This window comes from Pogona vitticeps, chromosome 1 (genome assembly GCF_051106095.1).
Source record: "Pogona vitticeps strain Pit_001003342236 chromosome 1, PviZW2.1, whole genome shotgun sequence".
Taxonomy (NCBI): domain Eukaryota; kingdom Metazoa; phylum Chordata; class Lepidosauria; order Squamata; family Agamidae; genus Pogona; species Pogona vitticeps.
This window is the reverse complement of record NC_135783.1, coordinates 237,453,819-237,479,415: the sequence shown is the minus strand read 5'-3', so window position 1 is coordinate 237,479,415 and position 25,597 is coordinate 237,453,819. Positions and strand designations below refer to the sequence as shown.

Genomic DNA, 25,597 nt, shown 5'->3' with positions numbered 1-25,597 from the left:
ATTCTTACACAAGACCAATATGGATCCATTTTACATTTCTTAACAACTACGCAAACCATCTTTATACATGCTTTAAACCCACATAATCTCAACCATGACATGCATGTATGACCTCAAAAACACCCAAAAAGGACCACTACCTTGCTAAAGAAGCTGAGGGTAAAGGTGATGGACTGGCCAAGCATGTCTCCAGACCTAAACCCTATTGAGCATCTGTGGGGCATCCTGAAATGGAAGGCGGAGGTGTGAAAGGTTTCTAACATCCACCAGCTCCGTTACGTTGTCATGGAGGAATGGAAGAGGACTCCAGTGGCAACCTGTGAAGCTCTGGTGAACTCTATGCCCAAGAGGGTTAAGGCAGTGCTGGAAAATAATGGTGGCCACACAAAATATTGACACTTTGTGGCCAATTTGGACATTGTCACTTAGGGGTGTACTCACTTTTGTTGCCAGTGGTTTAGCCACTAATGGCTGTGTGTTGCATTATTTTGAGGGGACAGCACATTTACACTGTTATACAAGCTGTACACTCACTGCTTTACATTGTAACCAAGTGTCATTTCTTCAGTGTTGTCTCATGAAAAGATATACTAAAATATTTATGAAATGTGAGGGGGTGTACTCACTTCTGTGAAATACTGTATATATGCCAAATGGATATTGGTACATAGACATGGTGATTGGTACTAGTATCAAGAGAGTTTGACACTAGTCTCATTGCAAAATATAGTAAAAAATTAAAAAGTTTTAGGGATGAGCTAGGGGACAAGTGAGTAGCTTATATAGCATTATGCAACTGGTGCAGACATAAATTGTTGGAACAAGACATTTATAACACCACAGAGGATAGGATGTGGATTGGGGGTGTTACTGTTCATTGCCTATTGACATAAGTCTTTGCAATCTGATTTGTTCCTCCTCAAAGTAAACTAGGGTAAACTATAGTACAACCTGTTTGTGTGTGTGTGTTTGTGCATAGCTAACCACAGAGAAGGTAGTGTTCACTGTTGGGAGGGGCTGCTTTTGAAGCATGAAGATACATACAGTTTCAGGACCACAGATGCCTCGTGACTGAGCTAGAAATGCCCCTCTCCCCCCTTTCAGTCTGTGAGCCACACATGATCAGGAAACTGGTAATAAACATGGGCCCCACCAGAGATATATAAGCTGATTCTATGGACAACTTGGAACATTTAAATTCTTACCATTCACACTGCTGAGTACAATTTGATCAAGAATGATTTCCAACCAATATGATTGGAGAGTGGGGTTAACTGTTCTCTTATGGTTTACTGGGGACAGTTTGGAAATTGTTGGAATGTTCACTAGACATGGGGAGATTTGTATTCGTATACAAATACGAATGTCCCCAAAGCAGCTGGAATGGACTGTTCAGTCACATATTTCAGCAGCCGTGTGGGGAGACTCATCCTCCCACCCCCTGCCTGGAGTGGCCACTGAAGCAGGAAGAGAGCGGAGCTCCAGGCACCGTTGGTAGGACAAGCAGGACCAGTGCCATGGCAAGACACATGAGTGGATGGTCTTATCCTGGGGGCCGGATCTCATTAGGTCCAGTTGCATCTGGGATATTAAATATGAATACAAATATCCCATGTCTAATGGTCCTCATTGGAGAGCAGTGCTGGTAGGGCACATGAGAAGTTAGTCTCTAATGCACTTCTGTGCCTTTAAGTGGGGAAGGAATTCCAGGGTATATTTTGGATTGGCCAGTTCATTAGTGGGAATGAACTCACTTTGGTGCCTGAATGATTAAGGTGCTTGACAATTGTAGGACATGAGTGGATGGAAGTCAGGAGGGCACCGGAGGAGGACAAAAACTGGGTATTGGCACTACTGCAGGACACAGGACAGGTCAAACTTACCTTCACCATTTTTACCTTTACAGATCTCTTGTTCCTTTATAGGTATAGGTAAACTTATAGTCCTCATTTACCAAATCCACCGTGTCTTCTCCCATTAGAGCTGGATTTCTAGTCACAATGGATTTTGTAGTCTATCCTTGTAGTCTACACATGAGGCAAAATCTGGAAGAAGATTTTATGCATGCATTTAGAAATGGTGCATTGGACCTTACAACTGAATTATGATAATATCTGATATACACACACCTGGGATTATGGGAGAAGCCTTCAGAGTAGGCTTGAATGTAATCAGCATATGTATGGTGCAGTGTACACCTGTTATAGAATATATAACCACAGGAGAAGCATTATCAAATCATTTGTTACCTGTCCATAGTAATGTTTTAGGATAAGATGAACATTAATTATGGCTGTACATCTAGAAAAGTGTCATAATGATTTAGACATATAGATTGTTGTTGTTTAACTTACAAATCAGACAAACTGTTTTTGTGTTTTTGATTTACTGGAAGTGTCTTTCATCTAATCTTGTAAGTCAGAATAACTCAGAACATATTAGATGGTAATAAACATTTACCAATAACAAAATGGCTCCTGACATAGAACTGCTTGGCATTTGATGACAAGAGGGGATTAACAAATACTGAGGTTTATCCTTCCTTGAGTTCATTAATAATAATTTGACTTGAGTATAACATGATTACCCTGAAACAGAAACTTTGTCTGAGCCTAAGCATTGGTTATGAGTTTAAGGTAAATCAAAGACAACCCTACTCCATCACAAAGAATTTACACTCATAAAATCCGGTGCCTGTCAAAGTGATAAATGGATTTTCTTGTTATCTTCCTGTCTGTATTGTTTTTCTAGTCAGATTCCTAACAAACACCAAGATTTTCTATTTGATTCCCAGATGAATAGTGTAAAAAAATAGAAGTACAATTGTGTTCCATTTGTTTCAGTTTTTCTGGAAAGAAAAAAAGGGGGGGAGGGAGAACAAGATGCTTCGGAAATGCCATTTGATTTTGTTCTCCACTGAAACATTCTTGCAGCTATTCATGAAATTGGTCTAGCTGTATGTGTAATATATGGATAATTATCTCACTGACATAGGGGACAAGTCACTTTCCGATGACCTCCTTGGAAGTTTAATCTCTGAAAGGGTAGGGTGTTTTAGCCTGAAAGCTACATCCTTAGCCCAGAAAAGGGCTGTTCCATTGTTAATAAATAGCCATCAGAGGTAGAGGGGATTGTCCCATCCCTGCCCCCCTCTGTTTCTAGCTTTGTTGTTCTCCACATGAGTTGGGATGCCAAAGGTCGCATCTCACATGGAGAGTCCTCATGACTTGCTTCTTCAAGGTTGGCACACACCATGTGTGGGAGAATGATGGAACTGGGAACGAGGCCCAGCTGGAGCAATTCCTGCTACCCTTGGTCAATATGTTTCATTTAATAATGACTGAATAGGGTTTCTGTCCCATCAGTTTCAGAACACAGAGTGTGTAGTGGTAGTTCCACCAGCCACTGCTGTAAAGATTGCAACTTAGCTTAGAGGCAGTAGAGAAACCTGAGGATAATAGCATATGACATCAGTGCTCCCTGCTAATCAAAATGTCCCTGCATTCCAGCCCTGCCCATTCACAGTCCATTACAACATTGTGTGTTTGTGTGTGTGTGTGTGTAAAAAAGGAACATTCAACTTGTTCAATTTTGATTCTGCTGATGTCTAAAATTTGTTGTAAATAGTAGTTTTGCCTTTTGTTTTATGTAGCTTTTTGTACTGGAAGGACTAGTTTCCATTATATTGGGAACAGCAACCTCTTTGATGCCCACATCACCATATTACTCCTATTGCAGCCTGTGTTGTTCTTTATGAAGACAGTATTCTGGTGTGTTTATTACCCCTTCTGCCAAAAGATACTAGTCTTACAAAAGCAACATTCCTCAAGGAAGAAGCAAATTACGAAGAAGAAAAAGCGTGTTGTTTGTAATGATGTAATTGTGCAGTTATCATACATAGGAGTCAACAACTGACACGTTAATGGAGAAAGGAAATCTCAATAATTCCATTTACCTGCATATTTCATGTGCCATTTTGATTGTGGTGGAACTAAATGGCCATATCCACAGAAAAACACAACATTGGGTTTTCTGCATTCAGGTCTAAAGGCTTAATAAAGTCCTGCATTGAAAGGGAGGAGGGTCTCATGCCACAGTACACATAGCACCAGGGCAATGGGACATAGTAGTTAAAATACTGGTCTAGGGCTCTAATTCAAAAGATTATAGTTTAAATCCACACTCAGATGTGAAACTAACTTGATGACCTTGGGACAGCCAGACAGTCTGACGTCTATGACTGGGTTGTTATGAGGATAAACTGGGGAGGAGGAGAACAATTTATGTCACCTTGAATGACTCTGTGTACACCAAAGAGGGTTATAAGTCAAATGAGCAAACTAAATCTATTCTCATCAGTCCTTCTTTTAGTAGTCTTAGCTGGTGAGAGCAGACAGGGTCAGAGACGAAATGAGGTCTCCTTTAAAAAAAAAGAAGAGGGGCATCATTATGCGTGTGGAACCCAGGACTTCTGCAGAAATACCGACAAAGGAGAGCCGAGCATGCTCAGTAGCCACTTAATGATAAATACCAGTTGGGAAACAAAACTATGGAATGGAGAAGGCTGTAATGGCGGGTTGTGGTGGGAGTCAAGAATACATGTTGTGGAAGCCTGCTGCTTACCAGCATAAAATTATTTATCTGCTAAGGTGATACAGAATCTCTTTGCCTTTCTAGATCAAACAGACACTGCTGTTTTTAGTCTCAGCAACTGGGAGGTTTTAACCTGTCCCCCCTCTAAAAAAAAAGAGAGAGAGAGAGACAGACAGACAGAGAGAGAGACGGAGAGAGAGAGAAGGATGTTCCTTAAGTTAAATATTGCTGATCTGAAGAAGAAAGAAGGGGGAAATTGGATTACACATTCTATTGACATTCGGGTTAGCAAAGCATAAAAATATGTGTCAGGCTTATGCTCTTAATATTAATAATAATAATACCAATGAAAGCTTTGCAAGGCTTTGTGTTAATCTTACATTATTTGCCTCCCAGCAGCATAATGAAGATCCTGCATATTTAATAAGGGAACTAAAGGCAGCTAAATTGAATGAACAATACATGGGGAAAAAGGAAGGGACACCCAATGAATTGAGGAAATAGGGATCTCCTCGCACAGCAAGTGGTATTTTTATATGAATTCATGTGCCACCGTGACTTGAAAGTGTGAGAATACAGAAGGCATGTTCTAAGGTGTAAATCCCTATTTTTCTTTTCAAAGGGATTATATTGAAAAGGTCACACTTCTACATACAAAATGCTGCCGTGGTTATACATGATCTGTTTCTGATTTGGAATAAGCACTTGAATACCACTAGACAGGAAGAGTCTGTAGGCTCTAATTTCAAAATTATAATAATAAAGTCTGTGATTTGCTAGGCAAAGGTAAAGCATGCCTTGCCGTGCAAAAGCAGTTCAGTGAAGCATAAGAGAAGGTCTGCAGAGGACAGCTGTGAAGGTATGGTAGCATTAAAATGTCTCTAGTGTGGCATGGAGATGCTATATGGGAAGAAGTAGATGATTCTTTACTTCCTCCATTTGTGTTGGCCTTTGCAGGCTGCTTTAGCTGAATCCAGGGTTAGGAAGCAAGGTTAAAAGCATTCTGGGATAACCAAGGTTTTCTGCAAGAAAGATCTCCCTTTGTCACCTAGTTACCATGCCCAATATCTTACCGAGGTGCTGTTGAGTGGAAAATCTTGCCAACATAGTAAAGTGGCTTTGTACTATAGCATTGTCATGGTGCAGACCACAGTGTCCGTGAGGAAAGCCCATCCTCCACTCATACTAGTGTCAACGCTTGTGCCAGATACATGATCTACCCATTACTAGGCTGGTGGGACTTTCAGCTCAGCAGAAGCTCAACAGGATATTGGCCCATGGAAGGAAGCCTGGCATATCATCACAGAGGCTCTGTCGGTGGCGGGGGGGGGGGGGAGAAGAGGATTTTACAAAAACCCTCTCAGATAACGAGCAGAGTGCTGTGACCTGACTTTTACTGAAATACCTCTGGTATTACCTAGATTGTCTCCTTCATGTCTTGTTAGTTTTCAAGTCTCAGTCTTTTTGGCTTGCCTTTTTGATCTTGCCTGTTATTAGCATGTTTAAACTTATTAAACTAATCTCTTGATCTGCAAGTGCATTTCTGTACAAGTGTTGTATCCCCTTGCCAGCTGATCTAAACCTTTTTTTAGATTTAGATTTAGGTTTAGAGCAGTGCTTCCCAACCTTGGGTCCCCAGATGTGCATGGACTGCAGATTCCAGAAATCTTGACCAGCACAGCTAATGATGAAGGCTTCTGGGAGTTTAAGTTCTAGAACATCTGGGGACCCATGGTTGGGAACCATTGTTATATAGAGACAGAAATGCACAGCAAAAAAGTGCATAAAAGAATAATTTTGCTGTCCCTCCCTTCTTCTTCTTCTTCTTTCTTTCTTTGCCAAAACTAGGTATTAGTGGCTTTCATAGGACACTCATTCATTCTACCTTTGATTACTGAGGAAGCAGTAAGAAAAAAATGGCATTTATTTGCATAATTTATGTACCATTCTGCATAAGGGACCTCTAGAACTTGGACTGGTGAAAGTTTTGATCCCTCATTAAGTATGTGCCTGAGCATGTAAGGGCTAAACCAGTTAAAGGGACATGGTGGCACTGTGGGCTAAACCGCAGAAACCTGTGCTGCAGGGTCAGAGGACCAGCAGTCGTAAGTTCGAATCCACGCGACGGAATGAGCACCCGTCGCCTGTCCCAGCTCCCGCCAACCTAACGGTTCGAAAGCATGCAAATGCGAGTAGATAAATAGGGACCACCTCGGTGGGAAGGTAAACAGCGTTCCGTGTCTAAATCACACTGGCCATGTGACCACGGAAAGATTGTCTTCGGACAAACGCTGGCTCTATGGCTTGAAGAGCGGGATGAGCGCCGCCCCCTAGAGTCGGACACGACTGGACAAAAAATTGTCAAGGGGAACCTTTACCTTTACCTAAACCAGTTAAAAGTGCAGACCATGCATGCTGGTGGCCCTGCCCATCCAGCCCTTCAGTCCTTGCCTTCATCATGCTGAGCTGCAAGGCCTCAAGAGGTATCCTACATTTGTTCAGTTTGTCATGAGCTGAACACTCCAGGACACTGGGGATCCTTATAGATAAGGTCCTGAGTTGTGCAGTGAATTGTATTCATGACTTCTCCTACTCGACGCAGAAAGGTCAGATGGGCACCAGCACACAGCAGAGCACACATTGACTTTCTCCACCTGACACCATTTACATATTTAAGCAAATACCTGAAGAAGACTAAGGAAACTAGAGGTGTTTTATAGTCATTCCTCAACAAAGGAATCAGGAGGTTACAAAGTCTTAGAAGTAAAAAGGGATAGTACAGCACATCAATTGCTTAGTGAGGTGGTAAACTATCTGGAAAAGCTTACTTCCCAGGAAGACGGAGCTTTTTTCAAGAACAAAGACAACCCAAGGAAGAGCAAGTGCCTCTTTAAATTCCATTTTCACTTCAGCCAAAATTTTCTTTCTTTCTTTTTCATTCAAGTGGAAGCCTAGAGTCAACTGAACAAAGCCAGTCAATCTGCTTTACCTTGTGTCACAGACATTCTTTTTTTTAAAAAAACGTACTGTCCTGGATCAGTAAATCTCTAAAACAATATTAATTGAAAATCCACTTCCTAATACATCAAAAGTTATTTATTACTGTATTCTTAAAGTATATATTGTCCTTAATGTTATTACATCTGTTTGTTCTGAGGAAAACAGAATCATTTATATAGAAATTCTGCTACTTTAAAATATTTTGAGTTGTTATCATCTCTGCAGTCCTCATAGAAGTAATGCAAATCAGGTAAGCATTTGAACACTGACATTACTGTAGTGCAGTTACATTCATCAGGTGCAGGGAAACAAAAGGCTTCCATAACATTTCTTAGAATCTTCCAGATGACCCACCAGTCCCTACAATTCACAAACCTCACAATTTACAATTCACATTTAATTATACTTAGTCATTTCTGGACGCCACTGTTAAAAACAGCTATGATGTCACCTGTCCTTCAAGGTTTAGGCTGGAATGTTAACATCCAATGGTGGTCGGAAGGCGGGACATCAGGGGGAGGAGCTGGGATATATGGGGGTGTGAATGTGTGTGAGGGGCAGATCACGATCTGGGAGTGTTGAGATGAGATAGTGATCAGATTGTGTGGAGATATGAGTCTGTGTGAGCTAGAGCCTTTCTTTATGTGATTACCTGATTTATTTGTTATACCAATCTTAATGTACCAATCAATAAACTTTAGTTATTTTGTTTGAAATCCATTCCGGCCTGAAGATACTTATTGCAGGGGATGGATGGTGGCAGACTACCAGAAGAGTAACAGTGGAGTGACGTAGCGACCTTCCTTGGTGAGGTAGAAGGAGGCCGTTACAGCCACATTCTAAGAAGAATGAAAATGAACTGGAACAAGTTCAGAGGAAGGCAACAAGAATGATATGGGGACTGGAAACTATGAGGAAAGACTGAAAGAGCTGGGCATGTTTAGCCTTGAGAAAAATATTTTTTTAGGGGAGATGTAATAGCACTTTTCAAACACTTGCAAGATAGTCATAGAGTGGAAGGGCAGGATCATCCCAGAATGCACAACACATAATAATGGGCTCAAGTTATAGAAAGTCAGATTTTGGCTGAATATCAAGAAAAGTGCATTAGCTATTAGAGCAGTATGACCATGGAACCAATTATCTTAGCACTCTGATACTGGAGGCGGAAAACTGGGCAACGATCTTGTCAGATCTACCTAGATTTGGATGTCTGCATTGAGCAGGAGTTTGGTCTTGATTGTCTTATAGGCCCCTTCCAACTCAACTATTCTATGATTCTATGATTTATTACTGGATGAGAAGAAAAGCATAACAAGATTGACCCTGTGTTCCTCAAATTTGAAATTTCACCCTAACATAATGAAAATTTTCTAATCTTGTCAAAAATAGATTGAACCTTGACTGCCAACTCCACCCATGGGGCACTCTTGCTTGTTGCAAAAAAAATGCTGGTTCAGTTCCTCTGGCAGCTTCAACTTTTTGCAACACCTGAAAGAGGGAGAGGAATTTATCATGTGGACACAGAAATATAGAATATAATTAAGAGTCCGGTTTATTTGATCTGCAGATCAGGAATGAATATGGGTAGCGATCCAAATCAATTCGTCTCCCCCGAAGCTAGTTTTTGGAGAGCTTATAAAGGCTGATAGTTAAGTTACATTAAGCAAGTAAATGTTTGTACATAAAGTGTCAATCAGAATGGACAAACTGATTGGTTTTGAAATCCATCCTTTGTGTCTGTCGTGTTCATCACCAAGGCCAAATAAGCATTATGACGTTGTCTAATTGTATTACACTAGGTCTCTATATTTTCTCCCAGTGCCCTGTGGTCACAGCCTTGCCTTTAGAATGCCCACTGTTGTTCTTATCTTGCCTTGTTTACTCATGGGTTACAAGGTCTGAAATCAACCATAGGTCAGGGAATATTTAACTCTAGAATATAACAGACTTTTTAAGCATTTGCAGACATTTGCCTTAAGAAAGATACAAAGTACTATAAAGTCAGAAATGTAAGACTATAAAATTCTGTAACATGCTGGAGAAAGGTTAGGGTAAGATTGTTTTTGCCTATTTTCATCAATGACACTAGTATCACAATACTTACTTTTCATGTAGGAGAGGGCTGAACCAAATTTTTTGTGGGGTTTGAAGAAGCCTGGGAGACTGCATGGTGGCTGCAATGTTTTTTAGATGAATGCTAGAAAACTCAGTTTAAAAATAAGGCAAATTTCAAAGTAAGTGCAAGTGACTGGTTCAGATCTTCTTGTACAGTTATGCTGGAATATCACACTCTGACTTCTGAAGGTGAAGTATCTTAAGTTATGAAATCACTATGGACATCACCTGCTGCATACTGGTAATATCTACAGTGATTTCATAATTTGGGAAATTTGCCTCAAAAGCTATGGCATTTGCCTTGCTACACATGAGGATTTGGGCCAGTGAATGGTTTCCTGCCTGTTGTACAAACAAAGCTTTTCCTGACACACTCAGAGCGGTGTACTTTTTATTGACAACATTACTCTGTTGCCATGCATCATTAATCACAGTAGGTATCCTGAATATTGGAGGAAGGGGGGGTGCTTTAGTTCTGCATTCTCTACGATCTCACCCAGTGCTATCCTCATGTGGACAGTGGCTTTGCAAGTAGTCTGTGGAGACTTTCTGTAAAATCTGGGAACCTGGAAGATCAGCATTCTGGCTTGTATGGAACACGTCCCCAGATAGAGGACCTTGTTTTGTTCACAAAGTCACTCTTGAGGAGAGTGACTAGGGTGGAGAAAAAAGCGAGCATTTGCTGTGTTTGCATGTGTGTTTCATGTCTGATTGGGATGTAGTGAAATCAGGATGCTGTGCTGATATTTCAGGGAGACAGTGGGCACCAGGATGTGTTAGATAATTTCTATTAACAGAGGAGTGCCTGTTGAATGTTGTTGAATACACAGCTTTCTCCAGCTACAGAACCATCCATCTTATTTCTGATGTGGAAAGCTTGATAGTTTGCCTTTAAGGTTGGGGTGGGGGCACCACTCTTTCTTTTTGCTTTCATTTTAAAGTCAGCACCTGGTGGAGAGGCCTTCTCACCCTTTCAGTAATCCCAAGGAACCTGGCAGGAGATGTAAAATGCAAGTTATCTGTAAGAGCGTGTTCAATGAAATGTCAAGACGCTCACTTGCTTCTCAGCAGTTATTGACCTACCAGGTAAGAGGGAATGTTTTCCACTTTCCTCTCTCCTTTTTTTCTCACAGAGACAGGGTGGTTTTAGTTTTCTGCCTCACAGATATAATAATGAACTGTCAATTAGGTGCTCGAATGCATTGGGAGATGTGTAAAACCTCACAAGCATGGTAGCTTAGCAAATTAAGAATTCATTTGACGTTCTTCAGCATTCCTACACGTGCTTAAGAACACAAGTCTAATTAGCCAAGATGGCTGAGGGCCAGCTGAGTTTATATGCTAGGTTCCATGAAACGGTGTTGAATTGAAGCCCTTCCCAGCCTAGGGATGTAGAAAATTACATACTTATGCTCTTGGTCGGGCATCACTGTGTGCCAGTATAGTGGCTATGTGTCCCTTGCAGCAGTTTGGATCCAGTGTAACTCAGCTCTTTCCTTTCCCTTACCGCTTGTTGTGTTTCTGCTGGTGGATTGTAGCCTGCAGATCACTGAGAAGGTTCTGCCAGCACAAAGACAGTTTTACTAGTACAGTACTAGAAACTCCTTCCTTTTGCTAACCTGCAGTGGTTGGGATATTTTTCCGTTTGGGAGATATTGCCTGGATGCTGTCCTCTACACACTTCCTTGCAGGTGTGTCCCTCTAAACTCAGCAGATCTTAATCCTGAATTGGCACAAATAGGATTGCACTGTAACCCAACTCAGAGATGGGGCATGATGGCAACTCCTAACGTTTAGCCTAGTATTCACAAGAAGAAAAAAATAGTTGCTGAAGTAAAAAAAAAAAGGCAGAAAGTATTCAACACAAATTTTAAAATGTTAATTTAAAGACAAAAGGCAAAATACAATAGATATATTAATCATCATCTTCATTTTCATCTTAGAACTGCAGAGCTGAAAGGGATCTTCTGGATCATGGAATCCAGTCCCTATCAAGGAAGCACAGTGGGAAATTGAAATCCCTTTCTCTGGCTTTGCCATTAATAATTAGATAAGTCCATGAATTATTATTTGGGGTCAAGAGGGGATTTGTTCTTTCCTAGATAACAATTTTGGTTGATTTTGGCCTACAGGAAAATCTGTGCATCTTTCTCATGTTTGGAAGTAGCAATTATTTGTCAATAAATATTTTGCTCTATAACTGCTATTACCTTAACAGATCCATCAGGATGGTGGATTCTTGGCTGACTCCATTCCTAGATGGATACTTGTAATTTGCCAGTCCAGGGTCCATTGCATTCTATATTCACTTCACCTTCCTCTTGTTCTGCAGTTCATACATTGAGAGGAACAGACTTATATGTATGGTAGGCATGCCTAGAAGAGAAAGAAAGAGAAAGATTGAGGGAGAGTGTGTGTGAGAGAGAAAGGCAAAAAGATGCCCAGACAAGAGCTCAGAGCATTATTTTTTAATACCTGCTGGAATGTCTCTCCTACCAAATAGCTACCCAGTCCACTCCTTGCACTCTTTACTATTAAAAACTATAACACTGAAGGAGGCCAAGAAAGTCATCACTTCAAACCAAGTGTTTTCTATTGCGCCCCCCATTTATGAAGTACTGTAAATTGCTACTTGAGGTTCACCAGGTCCCTGCCCTCCCAGTTTAAAAAAACAACAAACCTCTTAAAAATAGCATTTTTTAAAAAACTTCCTTTATAAGATGTCCTCCTTTTGAGGACCTGTGTATTAAATCTGATTTATACTGGCTTTGGTGACCTATGTTGCGTTTTATTATATTTATTGCTCTGCACTATATTGTTTACTTGTTTGCTAATTGTTTTTAATTTATTGGATTATTTATGTTTAGGTGTAGGCTGTTAACCACTCAGAGAGTACACATTGCACTTTTGGGCGATAAATAAATAAATAAATAAATAAATAAATAAATAAATAAATAAATAAATAAATACTGTGTTACTTGCTATTTTAGGGCAATCAGGTGAACGTTACATTACCATTCCTCTGGTCACAACATTGATTCATTGTGTTGTGCATTAGTGCCATGTTGCACTGCTCTTACAGGGAGTTTTTGTGGAGTAGTGGATAGAGGGTCTAACGGGGAGTCAGGAGATCTGGGTTCAGATCCCTGCTCAGCCCAGGAAACTTGGATGAAAATGGTAAGGTACTCCTTGACCATTTCTCATGTTTCGAAAACCCACTGAGGGTCATAATAAGTCAGGAGTGACTAGGCAACTCATAATAACAATTGTGGTTACAAGCAGGCATATATATATATATATATATAGAAATATATTCCTGAGCTCCCTGTAACAGCCAATTTTGATAATGCACTCTGAAAACACAAAAAGACAAAAAGCAGCTATGCTTCTGTTCCTACTTCTGTTCCAGCCGCCCCGAGTAGACATAGTCTAGAGGGACGGGGTATAAATAAATAAATAAATAAATAAATAAATAAATAAATAAATAAATAAATAAATAAATAAATAAATAAATATTGCTGTTCAGAGAATAGAATAACACGAGAAAAATCTCTGACAAAATTTATTTATTTATTATTTATTTATTTATTTATTTATTTTATATCCCGCCTATCTGGTTGGTTAAGACCACTCTAGGCGGCTTACAGCATAAAAATGCACAATAAGTATATATATATAAAAAGGTTTTTACATAATAGGACACACTTCAACAAGATGGGGCAAACAGTGGGGAGAGGAGGAAAAGAAAACATCAGGAATTGACTGGAGGGAAGGCCTGCCGAAACATCCATGTTTTTAATTGATTTTTAAAGATACCCAGCGAGGGAGCGATGCAAATCTCCAGAGGTGGGTTGTTCCAGAGGCGAGGAGCCACCGCCGAGAAATCCCGATTTCTTGTCTTTTCCTTCCGGGCCTCCCTCGGCTTTAGGCTCCTCAGCCTCACCTCCAGACTCGCGCGAGTGACACGGGTAGATCTTGGTGGGAGTAGGCATTCCGCCAGGTATCGAGGCCCTAAACCTTTTAGGGCTTTGTACGTAAGCATCAACACTTTGAAGTCGATGTGGAACCGGATGGGCAGCAAATGCAGTGCAGCCAGAGTGGGTGAGATGTGTTGGTATTTTTTCACTCCACTAAGTAGTCTGGCCACTGCATTCTGCACCACCTGGAGTTTCCACAACAGCCTCAAAGGCAGCCCCACGTAGAGCGCATTACAGTGGTCTAATCTTGAGATTACGTGCGCATGCACCAAGGTAGTGAGCGCCCCAACAAGATAGGACTGCAGCTGGGCTATCCGCCGAAGATGAAAAAAGGCGGTACGGACCACGGACGCCACCTGAGTTTCCATAGTGAGCACCGGGTCCAGATGGATCCCCAAGCTGCGGACCCCATCCTTGGTGGGAAGAGTCCCCCCCAAAGAGAGGGAGTTTCCCAGGCCCCCAACTGTGGGGGCACCCACCCTCAGTACCTCCATCTTGTCCAGGTTCAGCCTCAGCCCGTTTTCCTGCATCCATTGCAGTACAGTCCCCAGGTAGCACTGAAGGGACAGAACGGCATCTCCTGCAGTTGGTGAAAAGGAGATGTAGAGCTGTGTCATCAGCGTACTGATGACACAATGCTCCACACCCCTGATGACCCCACCCAGCGGCCTCATATAGAGGTTGAACAGCATTGGGGAGATAATCGACCCCTGTGGGACCCCACAATTGAGACTCCACGGGGCCGAAACACTCCCCCCAAGCTGTAGTCTCTGGGTGTGGTTCTCCAAGAAGGAATGGAGCCAGGCCAGTGCCAGGCCACCAATTCCCAGCTCAGAGAGCCTCCCCAGGAGGATACCGTGGTCAATGGTATCAAAGGCCACTGAGATGTCGAGGAGGACCAGCAGGGACACTTTTCCCCTGTCAGCCTCCCTCAACAGGTCATCACACAGGGCGACCAATGCCGTTTCTGTACCATGGCGTGGCCTGAAGCCCGACTGAAATGGATCCAGGGCATCTGTTTCATCCAAGTGCGCCTGGAGCTGGTCGGCCACCACCCTCTTGAGCACCTTGCTTAAGAAAGAAACATTGGCGACGGGCCTATAGTTGCGAATTTTGTCCGCCGCCAAACTGGGTTTCTTCCTAATGGGCCTACTGAGTGTCTCCTTGAGGGCAGATGGAAACCTGCCCTCGAGGAAAGACCCATTGATTATTACAGTGGCCCATTCCGTTGTTGTAGGCCTGGCTGCTTTGATTAACCAGGCCGGGCAAAGGGTCAAGGGAGGAGGTGGTGGCACGGCAGCGATCAAGCGCCTTGGCCACAGAATCAGGCTTGACAGGCTGAAAGGAGTCAAAGGTTACTGGGCAAGACGGAGTACTGGACAACTCTGCTCGACTCACTGAGTTCAAAAAAGGAGAGAGGTCCTGGTGGATGGCCTCCACTTTAGATTTTTAAAATGCTGCAAATTGGTCTGGTGAAAAACTAGGGGGAGGCCTGTCACTCAGACCAATTCCGGATAGATCGCGCACTATACGGAATAGTTCCACCTGCTGGTTGGACACTTCGCTTATCTGGTTAGTGAAGTATACTCGACTGGCAGCCTTTACCTTAGCCAGGTAAAGGTTAGTAGTGACCTAGACAGCTATCCAATTATAATCCATCGGGTTCTTTCTCCACTTGCGCTAGAGCCGTCCCCTGAACCACTTCAACGCCCAGAGATCCTGGTTAAACCAGGGCGCCAGGCAGGCTCTGTGTTGGAGAGGGCGTTTAGGTGTGATTGTGTCTACAGCCCTAGCCGCTGTGGCAAACCAGCCATCAACCAGAGCCTCGACAGGAGTGCCAGCCGTAACACCTCTCATAGCATCCTGGAATCCAGCCAGATCCAGTAGCATTCGAGGGCGGACCATAGCAATAGGTCCCTGCTCCCTGGGAGGGGGGAGATCATTTTGAGGGTGCATTTTATTAGGTGGTGATCCAACCATGACATGGGGACCGACTCCAGGTCAATCACCATCGGACCACTCTTGCTCCAACTGGAGGAAAAAACAAGGTCAAGTGTGTGGCCGCCCACGTGGGTGGGGCCATTGACATGTTGGGACATATTCAAGAAGGCCATGGTCTCCAAGAACTCAAGAGCTGGCCCGGAAGTCTTTGCCCCAGCATGCATGTTGAAATCCCCCAATACCAGTAGCTTCGGGGATCCCAATAGTGCCGCGGAGACAAAGTCCACCAGCTCCGGTAGGGAAATGGCTGGGTCGTGGGAAGCACAGTAACCCAGCAAGATCCCAATACCATCCCTAGCCCCAATCGACACGTGGAGAGCCTCTAGACCTGGCTTTACCACCGAGGAGCGCCTAGTAACCTCCAGGATGGATTTGTAAACAATGGATACTCCCCACAGCCCCTCCAGTCTACCCTGGTGTTGGACAGCATAACGGGGCAGACAGATGAGTGCTGGGGGGGACCTCCCTCTCTGCCGATCCACGTTTCAGTTATGCATGCCAGGTCTGCATCCTCCTCCAGGATAAGATCATAAATTACCAGGGCCTTATTAGATACAGACCTGGCATTCAACAACACCAGGTGTAGAGTGGAGGGCTGGCTGGTCTGACTACCTCGATACTGGGGGTTGATCACAGTCTCAGAACAATGAACAGCCTTCAAGCATCTGTTCATCGTTCTTCTGACATGAGTAGGGACTGTGCCAATGCCATATCTCCCTCTACCGGTGATCACAGAGATGTTTTGGGGCCCCTCGCTGGGAGGGCAGGCCTTTCATTCCATATTAAAGAGGGGGAGGGGGGAGAGGAGGGGGGAGAGAAGAAGAAAAGAGAAAGAAAAGGAAAAAGAAAAGAAAGAAAAAGAAAAATTTACCTTAATACAAACAAATTAAATAACAAAACAAAAACAAAATGAAAAATAACCATATACTGTGTAGCGAACAGTACATTAAGTAGGAATACATATATCAAATATAATGTAATAACAAAATCAAATTAAGAAATACTAATAAAAAATAATAAAAATAAAAATTATATACTAAGAAGAAAGAGAAAAAAATCCCATAGAGATTATCCCCCAAATATAACCCAGAACTGTCCGTCTCCACCATGTGTCCTTGTCCTTTTTGGTGTTATGGGACTCAATGGTGTTAATGGCAGCACTGATATGTGGTTCTCGTTAGAGGCAGGACTCACAGGTCTTAGCAGCGAGCTCAGAGTTTGTAATGAAGTGCGTAGACAGGTTCAAAAACACCAAAGTCCAGGCTGGAAAGGGCACAGTCCCTGCCATTTTCCACCTTTGATGGCCAGCTTGGGAAACATCTTTGTTAGGCAGCCGAGAGCAGGCAAAAGAAGGAGGACCTGTAGAAAGAGCTTCCAACATGGCCCAGCGTTCTGACGCTCCGGCAACCAACCAGGCATCCTCTGACTCTTGCAAGGACCCTGCGCCCTCCTGGCTTCCAATCCAAGCACTCCGTCCACCCACTCCGTCAGGAGGATCTCACCAGTCTTAGATCTCAGCTGCTGGGTCCTCCGTTGCAGTGCCTCCTGGAACGAGCGAAGAACCTCTGAGCTCCGCCGAGCAGTCTGTAGTTGACCCCCGCATCCCGAGCTCCAGCCTTGTTCGCCTCTGTAGCTGCCAGCACTTTAATCTTCATTGTGTTTTGCGATTCACAGTACCAGCAAAGGAGGAAACAAAAAAGTTTGGTGACACCACTGCCTGCACATTGAGCTGAAAGGTAATGCTTTGAGCAAAAGAGCAATGACTTCCTATGGAAGGATTACTTTGAGGAGCAAAGTCCGCTCCAACTCAAACCCGACAGCCTGCAGCCCAGGATTCAGAGCTCTTTCTGAGCTCACCCCCAGTGCTTTAGGACCAGTAGGGGAGGAAGGCCGTTCGAAAAAAGAAAGTAAACAAAAAAGAAAAAAGAAAAAGAAAAGAAAAAGAAAAAATAGGCAGGAGAAAAGTATAAAATGTGGAAGAAAGCAAGTCAGGCGCCGGCGGCAAAATCGCTACCCGCCCACCGCCAGCGCCATCTTGAAAAAAATTGCCTCTAAAATACTTTAAAATGGTATTTGAAAATAAGTTTGGAGTGTAACTGGAAAATATTATACTAAAGTAACTATGTAACTTCTCATTGGCCGTAAGCCTATAACAGTTTGTGTAAGACATGTGTAACTTTATGTTGCTACTTGTGAATAATTGAGATATAATGGGACATCCTAGTTTTGAATTTTGACACATGACTTGGCTCATGCTTCAGATCTGCCTTGATACCTCATCAATTAGTGGCAGTTAGCCACTTTGAGATGTGCATACCTTATATGCTTATCTATAGGGGTCTGACCCCTAACTTCCTTTTGCATTGTGACATAGGAATCTGGTAGTGGAATTTAGTCCCATCCTTGTTAACTCCCAAAATTAACCAGTCACAGATTACTTGTTACTAGTTGCTCCCCAGATCTGGCTGGGCCCAGACATTGTAGGTTAGTCAATTGTCTCATATGGTTTCCTGTAAAGGTAGGAACCCCTGTCATCTTTCTCCTGGTAGAGGAAGAGTGGCATGTATGCCAGCAGAGTGTATACTTTTAAGGGGCATCTTAGAGACATTTTAACAGAGATTTTTCTGGTGTCATTCCACTCTTTTAACAGTTGCAAGGAGCAAGGGAAACAGGGTTTTGCTTTGTTTTCTGCGTTTTTAAGGTAGAACAACAAATGGCAATCCTTTCCCTGTGGTCATTGTCCACAGTTCCTCTATGCAGTGACAGGTCATGATTTGGTCAGGGAATGCAACTACAACATTTCAGGGTGAGGTGCCTCTTCTCCCAGTCCACAAGCTATTGATGTACAGTGGTGCCCTGCTTGACGACGATAATCCGTTCCAGGAAAATCACTGTTAAGTGAAATTGTTGTCAAGTGAAAAAAAAAAAACCATTGGAATTCATTGAAAACCGGTTAATGCATTCCAATGGGGAAATACCTCATCGTCCAGCGAAGATTGCCCATAGAGAACTGCTGATCAGCTGTTTAAAATTGCTGTCTTCCAAAGCTTCTGTCTGGAAAAAAACCATTTTGCGAAAGGAAGCCATTTTGCAGAGCCGGAAAAAACATCGTTTTGCGAACAAACGGTTCGCGAAGCAGGCACCTAATTGACGTAAAGCGAAAAAACCCTATAGGAACCATCATTTTGCAATCGCTATAGTGATCACAAAAAATCATCGTCAAGCAATTTCGTCGTCAAGCAGGGTCATCGTCAAGTGCGGCACCACTCTAACTATATGAACCAGGTTATTTTTGCACTTGAGGCAGAAAATTCTTACTTACTGACCTTGATTGTGAAAATATAATACTAATATAACTTGTGGTAACACTGAAAATCCACTGCCTATGACAGCCTTCTCACTCTATGTAATGGTACACTGATCAGCCCTGTATGTGGTTTTATCTAGAATAAAAGGGAGCTACTACAGCAGTATAAGCAGGCCACTGCGAAAGTAAGTATTGCTTTTACCACACAGACCACAGCGCACTACCTCAGCAATCTGATGCCTGTCTTTCTTGTCATAACTTTCTTCTTTCTTCTTGAGGTCATCTGCTTGTCCTGCCATGGCACTAGGTAGCTGGCAACCCAAAAGGTTCTGTTTCATTCCAGAAGACCCATAATTAAATGCTTGCCCAAGAGCAAAGTCTATTGAAATGATATGAGGTCTCCCAAACCGGCCTGTATTGGATTGTGCTAAACCTGGCCTTACTGGAATGGAAAGACACAAGCAGTTCCCGAAGTGTAAAGCCTAGGCCCTCTGTGCCATGCTCTTCCTTTTAAAAAGAGCTCTTTACAAACCAGAGAGAAGAAAACCCCGTGTCACCTAATTCTAATCATTGCCCATGAAAATGTGTGTCATGTAGAGTTACATAAGGGCTAGAGATTCCTTCTGAAGTATTTTTGCTTACCCAGGTATCTGAGAGTTCAGTAGATCTCATTGAGTAATCTCTTCAAGTTCTCCACCTCCTTATGTTACTGAAATATAGCAAACTATAGTGCTTTGGATTTTTGGCATTTGGTTCTCAGCAGGAGAGACACAGCAGGCTGCTCGGTTTTATTTATTCTTTTATGTTCTCCTCTAAGAAATGGCTTTTCTGGAAGTGATGATTTAGGGCTTGCAATTCCTGCTAAATTCTGCAGAAACATCAGAGAATGAGAATTCTCCTAAAGCAAAGCAAAAGGAAGGGGGGGTGGGGGGGGGTGGGGGGTCATGGTGTTTTTTCCCCCTAAAAGCAAGAAGGGATTCAGTGAAAGCAAGGCAAAACAGGCTGCCCACTCAAGGCCAAAACAGACACAACAGGCATTTTCGCAATTAGGAAGTGATAACGTGACATCCCTCTAAGGACACTCCTTCAAAGACGCCCTGCTTGCAGCATCAAACATGCTGACAGAACCCACTGTTTCTTCCCGATGACCAACCACCCAGCAAAAGCAAGCTGATTTGCAATTTGGGAAACTCTGTAAGACACAAGAAGATAATCACAAGGCTGTACTGGGCTGTGACTACATGGTCAACTACCATAGGATTTGCTACACTTATAAAATGGGTAAATGGGAAGTATTTTTTTACTGGCTGCATGACACAAAGGCTGATTTGAATCGCTCCACCCCGTTTTGTTCCCAGTGTGCTTTCCCCCTCTGCCACTGAGGGGGCTTCTACTTTGTCACGCTGGAAGAATTTGAACAGCCTTTTTCTGATGTGATTAGTTGTGATACTTTTTTTGTGAAGATAGGAGTCATGTCTGTAGGCAGTGTTTCAGTGATGTAGGCGATTGGGATATCATATTTACAGGACTGGGACAAAAGAACCCCACATTCTTTCCTCTCCCCCCCCCCCACATTGTCACAGAAGGTTGTTTTTAAAATATTTTTAGAAATTTCTTACATAGCTCACTGTGTCACCTTATCACTGGGTTATTATCATTATTCCCCATATTTAGGCCCCCGTCAGATTGGCAGAAGTGGGACCAGAGGAAGGGAGGGAGGGAGGGAGGGAGGGATGGAGAGAGAGGGGGAGGCTGTGGGCTGGAATGCAAATTGCATTACATCCAGTATGAACAGTGAACTCTTGAACCAATCCGCAGCCCCTATGTGAGCACTGACTGTCATTTCAAATGCAATACAGGCTGAAAATTAAATCTGATTCCGCTTTGTAGTGTACTCAAAGTATAAGTCGTCACACTAGAATTTACTCCCTATAACGAGTTTAATGAAACAGGGTTCACAAGTTTGGAATGATGGGACATTTTGATAAACAGGGATGATGACATCATCAGCTACCCCTCTTTGCCCTCCTTGCTTTATCTGAGCTTAGCTGCAATCTTCAAAATACTGAGATAATAGATTTCCTAGAAGTAATATGATTTTGTGAGTTGTCCTTACTACTACAAGAAATGTTTTGATGTTAAGGTCTTGAGCAGGCTGTAAAGTTCAGTTGGTTTTACACAAGACATGCTGCTGGTGGGACTGAAGAACAGCTAGAACTGGTTGGCCGATACGAATCTACACAGCTGCGCCAATTTTCTGAGCCCTTCTTGGAGCTGAGGTTTTGAAGAATGCCATGATGAGCCTTTGGACTTCACAATTTCTCATTATTCCACTACTTTTCCCCCCTCTGTTCCAAGGTTGTGAAATATTTGTATCAGACCCTGGAAGGCTGACATTGATTACTCTTCCCTTGGAGAGAATAATCTTTTGCTGCTGTGTTTTGTGTAGTCTGTTATGATAAATTATGCATACAGAAACTAAGTCAAAGTTGATTTAAGAGGCTTTCTTAACAGGAGTCCAGAAGAACAGCCTCTCACCACCTAACTATTCTTTCTGCTAAAAGGGCACCCTTACTCTGGATGCTTTGGTACTTGTCTTGCACGGTTTCCTCCCATGCCCTGAGAACACTGAGATCACATGGCTATCAGCATCAAATATGGTCACAATGGGGGCTGTCACCAAACTGGCCAGATTTGCAGAACATCCCTGTAGAGTCTCATTATGCCTGCACAGGTCTGTGAATGGCACAGTTTTAACTGGAAAACTTGTCGGGTGAAGGACAAGTAGAGGTTAAATACAGTAGCAGAGAAGAAATAGTCTCTAATCTAAAAGGAACCAAGGCTCAAGAGGAAATGGCTACTATATAGCTCTAAATGACTCCCATCAGAATTATATGGAAAAGAGACATGGGGACGAATATAAAAATGAATCAGGATATTTGTTAAATAACCCTAATTTGTCAGATATTTGTTGCTTCGTATTCTTTGGGTGCAGAGACCCCAACGAACACGAAGCAATGAATGAAACCCTTTTATATTTTTCCCTTCATTCCGTATCTGCTTATACCCTCGTAGACCAGCAGTTCCTCAGGGGCATAAGCAGAGGGATTTTTCCTTTGGGCGACTTGCTAAATCCTGCCTGAAGGGAATCTGACCCCGAGGGCTGGGGGATGGCTTGGTTCCCCTTTCCTCCTCTTCTTATGCCTACACGGCATAAAAGAGGAGGGAAGGGATCAAAGGGAACCCCAGCCACTGAGGGATCACTTTGATCCCTGCTTTCCCCCTTCCTGCTAAGTCCCGGAGGGGGGCTTAGCAAAAGGAGGGGGAAAGCATGGATCAAAGCGTGGCAGGATCGCTTCAATCCCTGATTTCCTCCTCCTTTTGATAAACTACAGGGGGCTTAGCAAGTGGAACGGGGAAAGACGGATCAAAGCTCTGTGGGGTCACTTTGATCCCTGCTTTCCCTCTACTTTTGCTAAGCCCCAGGAGGTTTAGCAAGTGGAGGGGGAAAGCAGGGATCAAAGCATGACAGGATCAGTTCAATCCCTGATTTCCTCCTCCTTTTGCTAAACTCCAGGAGGTTTAGCAAGTAGAGGGGGAAAGCAGGGATCAAAGCGTGGCAGGATCGGTTCAATCCCTGATTTCCTCCTCCTTTTGCTAAACTCCAGGGGGCTTAGCAAGTGGAGAGGAAAAGCAGGGATCAAAGCATGGCAGGATCGCTTTGATCCCTGCTTTTCCCCCTCCTTTTGCTAAGCCCCACCAGGATGTGATAGGAGGAAAGGAATATTGTCTAGAGGTCTGGGAAAACAAATATTCTAGAATGGTCTGCCAATCTTCTTCCCCTTTGTCATATTCCAGGCCCATGTTTTCTGAACTAGTCAGGTGGGCAAAAATAAAGATCATGACAGAACAAGATCAGATCCCTAGTTAGCCTGACAAGAAACCCTATACAAATATATATAGCAGCCATATTAGAGGTTCAGGTTCAGTTTAGTTCCAGTTCAGGGTGAATCTTCTTGCGGTGTCTTTCCTGAACCCTCCAGCTGATCCTGCCAACTGGAGTTCTAACACTACACAGCTCCGAGACAGTCTAACAAGACTAAGGAGAGGAAATACTTGTCACACTTATCTATCTTCTGGGAGTATTTCATCACACGTTGTTGGCTCCCAAATCTGCCCTCGTGTGTGTGTGTGTGTGTGTGTGTGTGTGTGTGTGTGTGTGTGTGTGTGTGTGTGTGTGTGTGTGTGTTTCTTTTGAGCTGTATTTCCCCACATTAGTTATATACTTCATTGTGTATCTGCTATATTTTAATTCTTTTGCATTCAGTAAAATTCCCCTTCAGCTCAATATTTTGTCAAGATGCAGTGTTGCCATAGTTCAAAGATTTCTTAAGGGTGTGTCTCTGAACATGCATGAATGCACACCTCTGCTCTGGGAGCACAACTGGTGACAGTGCAACCATATCATGTATGGGAATGAATATATGCAAGAAGCTAGAAGAAAACTGAAAATCCAGCATTTTAAGTTAGGAGGAAAAAATCAAGAGATCCCCAAGAGGCAAGAGGTATTGAGAGCAGGTGCAGTAGGAAATCAGTGGATCTCTAGATGCAGTTGAGTTCCACCACCCATCAGTCACAGTTAGCATGGCCAATGAGCAAGAATGGTAAGAATCAGAGTCCAAGGATATATGGAGGTCCACAAATACAACGGGCAGGGTGAGCTACATGTTACCCTCCCAAAGCCCTAATGTGTATACCAGCGACCCCATCCCATTTTAAGTATTTTTGGAAAAACAATGTGGTTCAAAAAGGCTCATTGTGCCTTATAGGTTTTTTAAAAGTATTTTGAGGCCTCCCGTATCCAATTGAATTTTTTAAAAATAAAATACTATAAAATAAAATTGACTACTAGGGCCTTTTCAGTTTTTTAATCTCAATTTTTGTAAGAAAAAACTTGGGTTTTTGGAGGTCATGAGTGATGCACATGTTTGGCTCCCGCCCTTTGAAGTCTGCCCAACTCTGCGTTAAGGTGTCAGATTCACTTGTGAGGAGGTGGGCCGCCCAGTTTATTTATGTTGCCTACCTTCATTTTTCAGGACCCAATATACTGTGGTGATTTGTCTGAGCCATTCGTGATGATAGTGGACTATCACTGCAAGCTTTTCTCATGAGTGTGGTGGTGTGCAACATTGCCAACAAGGCAAAGGAGGCACTTCTCATGTGCATGAAAGGGAAATGGACCAACCAAAGGAAGACTTGGAATATTAACAAACCCAGAATTACTTAAGGAGCCTTATGAAGAGAGGCAAGAGATAAGCTGGGGAAGAAATTTCCAGTTGCCTTCGTATTTTATGCAGTGCGTCTGGAGGTTCACGATTGAATTAGATGAAGCAGAGGGAAGAGCTACTCTGGCAGGCATGTCTTCTTATATATATGCTGCTTCTGGCTCCCTGACTCTTGCAGGTTTTAAAAAAGCAAACTGCACTAGAAATGTTAAAAATACCTTACAAAAAAAGAACCTGACCTTCAGAAGAAGGTTGATTTCCTCTCAGATTTCAGGGTTTTTTTTTTGAAAGAAAGCTATACATGAGGGTGTCTTGTTTTAACTGAACCTGCTCACCTGTCACTATTAATTCCTGGCACACGTGCATCTTTGTATCTAAGGGTACAATGCCACATTCCTTGCAAGAAGGGTTCATGTGGGTATTTCTACCTGACAAGTCACACTGGGCTGGCCTGTCTTTCCCATCAAAACTGGAAATGTAACAGCTCCAATGCTTCCGGCAGGCATGGAATGCAGCAATTGTGTGTCCATTTGAATCTTTCCCATTTGGCAGGGAGGGGGACTTTTGGGTGGCAAAGGAGGTAGAGAAAAAGAGGCAAAGGGAAATAAAAGCAAAGCCATTATCCTCAATCTGTAGATATGGACAGTGACATGGAGGAATAGATAAGCTGGGAAAACTGGAACACTACAGGGAAATTCAACTACACTCAGAGAGTGGCTTACCAGTTTAATGTACCTGTTTTTATTCTTTAGAGCTCCTCCATGTGGAATGAGTAGGAATGCAGGTGTGTGTGTGAGAGGCTGTTAGCCGGTGGCACAGGTCAACCTCAGTGCCTCCCACAATCTCTTCAAGTGCCAGTCTGAGAAAGATGTCCTGCACCCATGTAGTTCCCAAGATGGGATAAGCCCTCAGTGGGGGCTGCTTCAGAGACTGCATAGGACCCAGGAGTTCCCAAAGGAGGGGAAATGTAAAACAAAATTTGGAGTGATGGAAAGGGGCAATATAAAAAGAGAAGAGGCAACTGTTGAGGGGGAGGAAAGCAAAGAGGAAGAGAAGGGGAAGGACCTTTGGGTCCATGCTGTCGAGTGACAGAAAGGCCTCTCTTATTATGGTACATCGGTCATACCAAGGAGAATCTTTCCATGTTTGTGAGCACCCAGTGGACCCACTGAGGTAGGGCAAGAGGTCTGCTAGATAAGCCTTGACAGAGTTGCGATGTTACCAGGAGGCACTAGGTGGCGCTAACCAGTAGAATTTCTCATAGAGATGAAGACACGAGGCAATAAGACAGGGTTGATAGCAGAAAAGTTGTATTA

General features: G+C 43.0%; 1 long non-coding RNA gene across 2 annotated transcripts in view; it reads left to right on the top strand.

The window, feature by feature from the left end:
- The first annotated feature begins 10,639 nt into the window (after positions 1 to 10,639).
- LOC140703023 (uncharacterized) overlaps positions 10,640 to 25,597 on the top strand; it is a 29,962-nt gene continuing 15,004 nt past the window's right edge. For both annotated transcript variants that reach the window (XR_012082307.2, XR_012082306.2), the window contains exon 1: positions 10,640 to 10,797. This is a non-coding gene — a long non-coding RNA (uncharacterized LOC140703023). The remainder of the gene's footprint in view (positions 10,798 to 25,597) is intronic.